Source organism: Chiloscyllium punctatum, chromosome 9, assembly GCF_047496795.1.
Source record: "Chiloscyllium punctatum isolate Juve2018m chromosome 9, sChiPun1.3, whole genome shotgun sequence".
Classification (NCBI taxonomy): Eukaryota; Metazoa; Chordata; class Chondrichthyes; order Orectolobiformes; family Hemiscylliidae; genus Chiloscyllium; species Chiloscyllium punctatum.
Window position 1 is genome coordinate 47,670,173 of NC_092747.1, and position 9,761 is coordinate 47,679,933.

A 9,761-nucleotide genomic window follows, 5' to 3' on the forward strand; every position below is an offset into this window, starting at 1 on the left:
CTATTCCTTTTCCTATCAGGAGTTCACCCAACATCTAGTTAGTAATGACAGTGTGACTAGAACTTGTAAAAATGAACCATTTGCCACATTAACTTATCATTTAAAGTTTACCTCTCCTCAGGTAAATCTTTCTGATCATTGAAAGGAGACTAGTAACATTTTAACAATACAAAGCCAGGTATAAGTCGTTAAAATGCTTTCTTTTATAGTAAGTGAACAAGAGAATTGTTTACAGCAAATTTTACTTACTCTAAGTTGCTATCTTCCTTGGAAATGGGGCAAATCAAACTATGTCACATTGTCTTAATTAATGAATTATGTAACTCTTTTTGTCTTGTTCAGCCCTGATCACACTTAGCCTTAGGGTTGTTCTAGAGCTGTAGCCTTTTTGGTAGAATATAGGATACACTCTTTCTTGCTTCCTCAACAGAGCTTATAGCCGACTTAAAGTATTTGTTTCTCTGTTCTTCTATTACATCTCCAGACAGGAAATTAAGATTTTGACTTCTAGCCCCCTTCCCTGCCCATGATTTGGCCGTACAAAGCTTCAGTTAAACTAATAACTAACTCACTGAGGAAAGGCCTCTGGCAATTTCAGCATCTGCTGTCTGTAAAATGAGTATAGACAATCACGGTAGTACAGTGTGCTACTACCCTCTTGTGAATAAATGGCTAAGTGGTCAGCACTGCTGCCTCACAGCACCAGGGAATTGGGTTTAATTCCACCGTCCAGGGTACTGTCTGTGTGGAGATTGCAGGTTCTTCCCATATCTCTGTGGGTTTCTTCCAGGTGCTCTGGTTTTCTTTCACACAGTACAAAGATGTGCAGGTTAGATGGCTTGACCATGGTAAATGTAGGAGAAAGTGAGGACTGCAGATCAGAGTCAAAAAGTGTGGCACTGGAAAAGCACAGCAGGTCAGGCAGGATCCAAAGAGCAGGACAATCAACGTTTCGGGCATCAAATTTAGGGTTACGGGGATAGGGTAGGGGGAATGATCTGAGTGGGATACTCTTCGGAGTGTTGGTGTGAACCCAATGGGCCAAATGGCCTGCTTCCACACTGTAGGGATTCAATGAATAAAGTGGCTAGAATGCACTCACATTTTAAAGTGCTCAGAATAATGAGACCATTTGGCAACTACATGAAAGATTGTCACATCTGTACAAGACATTGGTGAGGCTACGTTTGGGGTAATACGTACAATTCTGGTCACCCTACTAGAGAAAGTATGTTATTAAACTGGAAAGGATGGTCAATAGATTTAATAGGATGTTACTGAGACTGGAGAGCTTGAGTTATAAGGCTGGGACTTTTTATCCCGGAGTATAGGAGGCTAGGGGTTGTTATTGTAAAGGTTTATAAAATCATGAGGGACAAAAATAAGATGAATAGCCAAGAATTTTCCCCCAAGATAGGGGAGTCCAAAACTGGAGGGCATAGTTTATTTAAATATATTTTTAATAAAACCTTCTTTAAATCTTTGACAAAGCAACTTTCTTCAAATCTTTGACAAAAGCAACTAGTAATACAACAGTGTCATATCACAACATTATTAACAATAAGCTACCTACTATTCTACCAGAACAAACATATCAACTTAAATTAAACTACAATCAAATTAAATAAAAGTTAAATTAAGTTGAATTCAAAGTAACTTAAATTAAATTACATCACACTACTTCTTTCTATTTCACTCACTACACCTCCATTGAAGCTCTCACTTCTGGGAGCACTAGTCATCATACCCGTATTTTCCCAGCTTCCCCCTCCCAGGGCCCCATGGGTGCCTAATCTGACTCCCACAGCTATAGAATGGCCCTGGTTAATATTGCCGAAAAGTCTGTGTCAATACAATTTAGAAAGGGCCGCCACATCTTATAAAACTGCTCCATTTTGTGGTGCACCATGTTTGTGAGGTAGTCTTGGGGAGATGCTCCATCACCAGTCTGCACCATCCCATTAGAGCTGAGGGTTTTTCCGATGTCTAATTCATTAAAATGTTCTTCCTTGCACAGTGGGTAAGAATGTTACACAGTCTCTTCCCATGTTCCCTCAGACAGGGCAAGTTTGGCAATCCCAGAAGAAGAAATACCGAATCCACTCTGACTTCAATTCCCAGGATTTCCTTCAGCTCCCTTACTATGGCACTGCAGTATCCCCGGATCTTGTAGCATGACCAAAAGTAGTGTGTGAAAGTGCCTATACTAATTTTACATTTGGGTTACCCTGGAGACGCTCCTCTCTTGAACTTAGCTAGCCTCTCTGGCGCCATATGAGCCCTGTGTAAAATCTTCAATTGCATGGCCTGCGCTTTGTTACATATTGAGAATTTTATTTACATTTTCCCATATATCTTCCTATGTTTCCAACAAAATATCTTCTCCTAGTTCCTGATTCTAAGTCCCACAGAGTCTCTCCACATTTCCTAAGGCATGCCCTTTCTGTACAAAGTACTAACTGAAAGAGCGCCCATGCACTGGAGCACTGTTTTCTCCATGTCTGCCTCTGTATATAATCCATTATCTGAAAGTAGCGGAAAAGGTCCCGGTTACACAATCCATATTTCTGACTTAGTTGACTAAACGACATCAAGACCACCCCCTCAAATAAATCTCCCAAACAAGAGATTCCCTTATTCACCCATAGAGTCATGGAGTATAGAGATGTACAGCATGGAAACAGACCCTTCGGTCCAACCCGTCCATGCCGACCAGATATCCCAACCCAATCTATTCCCACCTGCCAGCACCCGGCCCACATCCCTCCAAACCCTTCCTATTCACATACCCATCCAAATGCCTTTTAAATGTTGCAATTGTACCAACCTCCACCATATCCTCTGGCAGCTCATTCCATACACGTACTACCCTCTGCGTGAAAAAGTTGCCCCTGAGGTCTCTTTTATATCTTTCCCCTCTCACCCAAACCTATGCCCTCTAGTGCTGGACTCCCCCACCCCAAGGAAAAGACTTTGTCTATTTATCCTATCCATGCCCCTCATAATTTTGTAAACTTCTATAAGGTCACCCCTCAGCCTCTAACGCTCCAGGGACAACAGCCCCAGCCAGTTCAACCTCCCCTTATAGCTCAAATCCTCCAACCCTGGCAACATCCTTGTAAATCTTTTCTGAACCCTTTCAAGTTTCACAACATCTTTCTGATAGGAAGAAGACCAGAATTGCATGCAATATTCCAACAGTGGCCTAACCAATGTCCTGTACAGCCACAACATGACCTCCCAACTCAATACTCAATACTCAATAAAGGAAAGCATAACAAACGCCTTCTTCACGATCCTATCTACATGCGACTCCGCCTTTAAGGAGCTATGAACCTGCATTCCAAGATTCAGTAACATCCCCTAGGACCTTACCATTAAGTGTATAAGTCCTGCTAAGATTTGCTTTCCCAAAATGCAGCACTGCGCATTTATCTGAATTAAACTCCATCTGCCACTTCTCAGTCCATTGGCCCATCTGGTCCAGATCCTGTTGTAATCTGAGGTAACCCTCTTCGCTGTCCACTACACCTCCAATTTTGGTGTCATCTGCCAACTTACTAACCATACCTCTTATGCTCACATCCAAATCATTTATGTAAATGACAAAAAGTAGAGGGCCCAGCACCGATCTTTGTGGCACTCCACTGGTCACAGGCCTTCAGTCTGAAAAACAACCCTCCACCACCACCCTCTATCTTCTACTTTTGAGCCAGTTCTGTATCCAAATGGCTAGTTCTCCCTGTATTCCATGAGATCTAACCTTGCTAATCAGTCTCCCATGGGGAACCTTGTCGAATGCCTTACTGAAGTCCATATAGATCACATCTACCACTCTGCCTTCAATCATTTTTGTTACTTCTTCAAAAAACTCAATCAAGTTTGTGAGACATGATTTCCCACGCACAAAGCCATGTTGACTATCCCAGATCAGTCTTTGCCTGTCCAAATACATGTACATCCTGTCCCTCAGGATTCCCTCCAACAACTTGCCCACCACCGAGGTCAGGCTCACCGGTCTATACTTCCCTGGCTTGTCTTTACCACCCTTCTTAAACAGTGGCACCACGTTAGCCAACCTCCAGTCTTCCGGCACCTCACCTGTGACTATCGATGATACAAATATCTCAGCAAGAGGCCCAGCAATCACTTCTCTAGCTTCCCACAGAGTTCTCGGGTTTTACCTGATCAGGTCCTGGGGATGTATCCACTTTTAACCGTTTCAAGGCATCCAGCACTTCCTCCCCTGTAATCTGGACATTTTGCAAGATGTCACCATCTATTTCTCTACAGTTTATATCTTCCATATCATTTTCCACAGTAAATACTGATGCAAAATATTCATTTAATAACTCCCCCATTTTCTGTGGCTCCACACAAAGGCCGCCTTGCTGATCTTTGAGGGGCCCTATTCTTTCCCTAGTTACCCTTTTGTCCTTAGCATATTTGTAAAAACCCTTTGGATTCTCCTTAATTCTATTTGCCAAAGCTATCTCATGTCCCCGTTTTGCCCTCCTGATTTCCCTCTTTAATATACTCCTACTTTCTTTAAACTCTTCTAAGGACTCACTTGATCTATCCTGTCTATACCTGACATATGCTTCCTTCTTTTTCTGAACCAAACCCTCAAATTTCTTCAGTCATCCAACATCCCCAATACCTACCAGCCTTCCCTTTCACCCTGACAGGAATATACTTTCTCTGGATTCTTGTTATCTCATTTTTGAAGGCTTCCCATTTTCCATCCGTCCCTTTACCTGCGAACATCTGCCTCCAATCAGCTTTCGAAAGTTCTTGCCTAATACTGTCAAAATTGGCCTTTCTCCAATTTAGAACTTCAATTTTTAGATCTGGTCTATCCTATTCCATCGCTATTTTAAAACGAATAGAATTATGGTCGCTGGCCCCAAAGTGCTCCCCCACTGCCACCTCAGTCACCTGCCCTGCTTTATTTCCCAAGAGTAGGTCAAGTTTTGCACCTTCTCTAGCTTAAAGCCGGAGCCCACTGCCCCAGGTTTAAATCCTGGAGCTCCCACTAACAGGGTAAACGGTGAAGTCTCAATCCAATTGTCAGGCTTTCACCGTATTTAAAATGATTGGGTTCTTACACTGCTTGGTCACGGCCCTTTCGTCTTATACATGAATAATAGATTAACTAGGGGACATCTCGACTGCAAGGCTTCAATGTCAAGCCAAATCGACCCCGAACCCCCTTGTGCCCAGTATAACCCACATACACTAACAGGGAGCTTATTTGATATCTTTTCAAGTCCGGAAGGTCCACCCACCCACCCCCACCACCCCCCAACCCTGTGAGAGCTGCAATTTAGTAAATTTAATTAGGGGGCACCTGCAACACCAAATAAAGGACTCTAGCCAACTATTGAGCCTCCGTAACACTCGTCTGGGTAGCAACAGCGGGAGTATTCTCATGGGACACAACAGGTGAGCAAGAACATTCATTTTAATGAGGGCTATTCTGCCCAACCATAATAACAGTAATCCCTCCCACCGCTGCAAATCCTGTCTTATCCTCTCCAGTAAATGTGCATGATTAGCTTTATACAGCTGATGGAAGGCAGGGGTAATAAAAATTCCCAAATACAAAAAATCTTTTGACAACCATCTGAATGGAACTGCTTTCTATCCTTAAGTTCAGGCACCTCCACTAATCGCCTCACCTGCATAGTTTAAGATTTTGTGAAGTTGACCCCGTATCCTGAAAAACTGCCAAATAAATTAATTTTTTGTATCAATCGGGGTTACAGATTTTTCTGGATTGGCCAAGAACAAAAGGACATTGTCAGTGTAGAAAGTGATTTTATGCTCCCCCATTCCCACCCTTGGCGCCACTATTTCATGGTCCCTCCATTAGCCTCAGCTAATGGCTCAATTGCCAAGGTAAATAACCGCAGCAAGAGAGAGGACATCCCTGTCGGCGACCTCTCCCAATAATGAAGTTATCCGACTTAGTGCCGTTTGTGATGACTGAGGATCATTATACAACACCGCCACCCACTTAGCAAAGGCTCCTCCAGACCAAAGCGTTCAAGGACCCAAACAGATACGGCCATTCTGTCTGATCAACTGCCTTTTCCGCTTCCATGGAGACCACCAAACCCGGGATCAATCTTTGCTGGCATACATGCACTATGTTCAGTACTCTCCTGATATTGTTGGAAGAGCCACGGCCCTTAATAAAACTTGTCTGATCTTCTTTTATTATATCAGGCAATATATTTTCCAACCTCAGGGCCAGCACCTTTGACAGAATTTTAAAGTCTTCATTCAACAACAAAACTGGTCTGTATCAAGCACGTTCTTCAGGGTCTTTCCCCTTCTTTAAAATGAGGGGGACATTAGCCTCCCTAAGAGAGGGTGGAAGACAATCCTGTGTATATGAACAGCTCTACATCCCCAAAAGTGGTTCCTCCAACACATTTATGAATTCCTTAATACAGAACTGGCTCAAAGGTAGAAGACAGAGGGTGATGGTGGAGGGTTGTTTTTCAGACTGGAGACCTGTGACCAGTGGAGTGCCACAGGGATCGGTGCTGGGCCTTTTATTTTTGTCATTTACATAAATAATTTGGATGTGAGCATAAGAGGTACAGTTAGTAAGTTTGCAGATGACACCAAAATTGGAGGTGTAGTGGACAGCGAAGAGGGTTACCTCAGATTACAACATAATCTTGACCAGATGGGCCAATGGGCTGAGAAGTGGCAGATGGAGTTTAATTCAGATAAATGCAAAGTGCTGCATTTTTGGGAAAGCAAATCTTAGCAGGACTTATACACTTAATGGTAAGGTCCTAGGGAGTGTTGCTGAACAAAGATACCTTGGAATGCAGGTTCATAGCTCCTTGAAAGTGGAGTTGCAGGTAGATAGGATCGTGAAGAAGGCGTTTGGTATGCTTTCCTTTATTGGTCAGAGTATTGAGTATAGGAGTTGGAAGATCATGTTGTGGCTGTACAGGACATTGGTTAGGCCACCGTTGGAATATTGCATGCAATTCTGGTCTCCTTCCTATCAGAAGGATGTTGTGAAACTTGAAAGGGTTCAGAAAAGATTTACAAAGATGTTGCCAGGGTTGGAGTATTTTAGCTATAAGGAGAGGTTGAACTGGCTGGGGCTGTTGTCCCTGGAGCGTTGGAGGCTGAGGGGTGGCCTTATGGAGGTTTACAAAATTATGAGGGGCATGGATAGGATAAATAGACAAAGTCTTTTCCCTGGGGTTAGGGAGTCCAGAACTAGAGGGCATAGTTTGTGAAAAGATTTGTAGCTTGGGTGCTCGTTGTTGTGGTTCTGTTCGCTGAGCTGGGAATTTGTGTTGCAGACGGTTTGTCCCCTGTCTAGGTGACATCCTCAGTTCTTGGGAGCCTCCTGTGAAGCCCACAGGAGGCTAGAAGGCATAGGTTTAGGGTGAGAGGGGAAAGATATAAAAGAGACCTAAGGGGCAACTTTTTCACGCAGAGGGTGGTACGTGTATGGAATGAGCTGCCAGAGGATATGGTGGAGGCTGGTACAATTGCAACATTTAAGAAGCATTTGGATGGATATATGAATAGGAAGGGTTTGGAGGGATATGGGCCAGGTGCTGGCAGGTGGGACTAGATTGGGTTGGGATGTCTGGTCAGCCTGGACGGGTTGGACCGAAGGGTCTGTTTCCATGCTGTACATCTCTATGACTCTTATAAAACTCACTCGGGAATCCATCTGGCCCTGGTGCTTTACCACCCTGGAGATGTTTTCTTGCTTCCTGCACCTCTTGTATTGTCATATGCACATTTAACAGGGAGGCCTGTTCCGTGTTTATACTGGGGAGGTCCAGGTTCTCAGTAAAGGACTACATTCTCACTGCACCATCTTCGCCACCCTCCGACCGGTATAACTCTGCAAAGTATTCCCAAAATCTAGCATTGATCTTCCTCAACTCACAGGTAACTATGCTAGCCCTCTCTCTTACAGACATAATGGATTGGGAAGCATTTTTCTGTCTAGCCAGATACCTGCCTGGCCTATCTCCAGATACAAACAATCTTTGTTTAGCAAAGGAGACCTTTATTTTGCCACCTGTGTGTGCATTGAGTTGAGAGCAGCCCAGAGAGCTGTGACCGGCTGCAGCTTGACCAATGAAGGCCTATTATAATATGCTTCCTCCGCTACCTTCAGCTGCGTCTCCAGCATACGTGGTTGCTCTCCTCTCTGCCTCTTTCTAGTCATTGAAAACAAAATGATCAGGCCTCGTAAATATGCCTTAGTGACCTCCCAAAGTATTGCTGGATTACTGGCCGTACCCGAGTTGATATCCCAGAAGGCACTGAACTCTCTTGTAACGTACTGAACAAATTTGCTATCCATTAATAGGAACGGGTCAATGCGTTAGTGCTGTGCATCTATTCTGCCACCCTTGACTTTAACATCTAAATACACTGCTGCACGGTCCAAGATAGTTATATTCTCTATTTTGCAAGCCAATGTTCTGTCCCAACAGACTGATAGCATAAGGAGTAATTCATGTGTGGCACTTGTGTGGGTTGGAATAAAAGGTAAATTCTCTTCCAGGAGGGTGGAGATACCTCCACACACCCTCCAATCTCAACTCCTCACACAAATCCAACAACCATCTAGATTGCATGACTGTGCCCACCGGGCCCCTTGGTATCCTGTCTAATCTAGGATCCACGAGGTGGTCAAAATTCCCTCCTATGATCATACGGCGCACCCCAAGATTTATCAATTTAACAACTGCATCAATTAGAAATTTAAGAGGGTGCGCCGGGGGACAGTAAACATGTAGGACACCATACTCTGCTCCATGTAATAGAGCTTTAAGAATGATGAACCATCCATGTTCATCCTTAGTTTGCTCAGTTAGCTGGAATGGGAGGTTTCTTCTTACCAGTATAGTCACTCCTCTACCCTTAGAGCTAAAGGAGGAGAAAAATACAATTTCGTAATCTCCCTGCTGCAGTTTCAGATGTTCCTTTCAGTTAAATGTAAAAGGGCATAGTTTTAAGGTGAAAGGGGAAAGATTAAAGGTAGACCTGAGGGGCAACATTTTCACACAAAGGGTAGTGGCGTATATGGAATGAGCTGCCAGAGGAAATGGTAGAAGCTACTACAACATTTAAATGACATTGGGACAGGTACATGGATAGAAAAGAGAAATATGGGCCAAATGCAGGCAATTGAATCTAGTTTAGTTTGGGAAACTTGGTCAGCATGGATGTGTTGGGCCAAAGGGTCTGTGTCCATGTTGTATAACTCTATAACTGCACTTTGAGATGGAGTATATCCAGCATAAGTTGTTAGAAAATTCAAAGATCCAGTACCTGAAGGAAGTTGGTTCAATCAACTCCATGGCACTGTGGCAATTGATGAGCCAACCTGGCTCAAAAATAGAGAACTGAAGTTCTTTTTCTGTAGTTTCAGATAATTCTGTAATCAAAGCTCCAAGATATAGGATCCTAACTTAAACACTAGGAGGTTTGCTTTGCTAAACTGTACAACATTTTTCTAGAAATATATTTTATTCATAAAATATGTAAACAAACACATTACAAAACATTGACCTTGAAAAATATAGATTTTACAGTAATTACTTATCTCAAGGCTCTATACCATTGTAATAGTTGTAATATTTACAAAGTACATTCTGTCAAGTATATAATTGAACTGCAAAATATTTCATATTGGAAGTCCAAAAGATATATTTTTCCTGTATAAATCATGTTCCATTTTGAGGAGACTCAATACA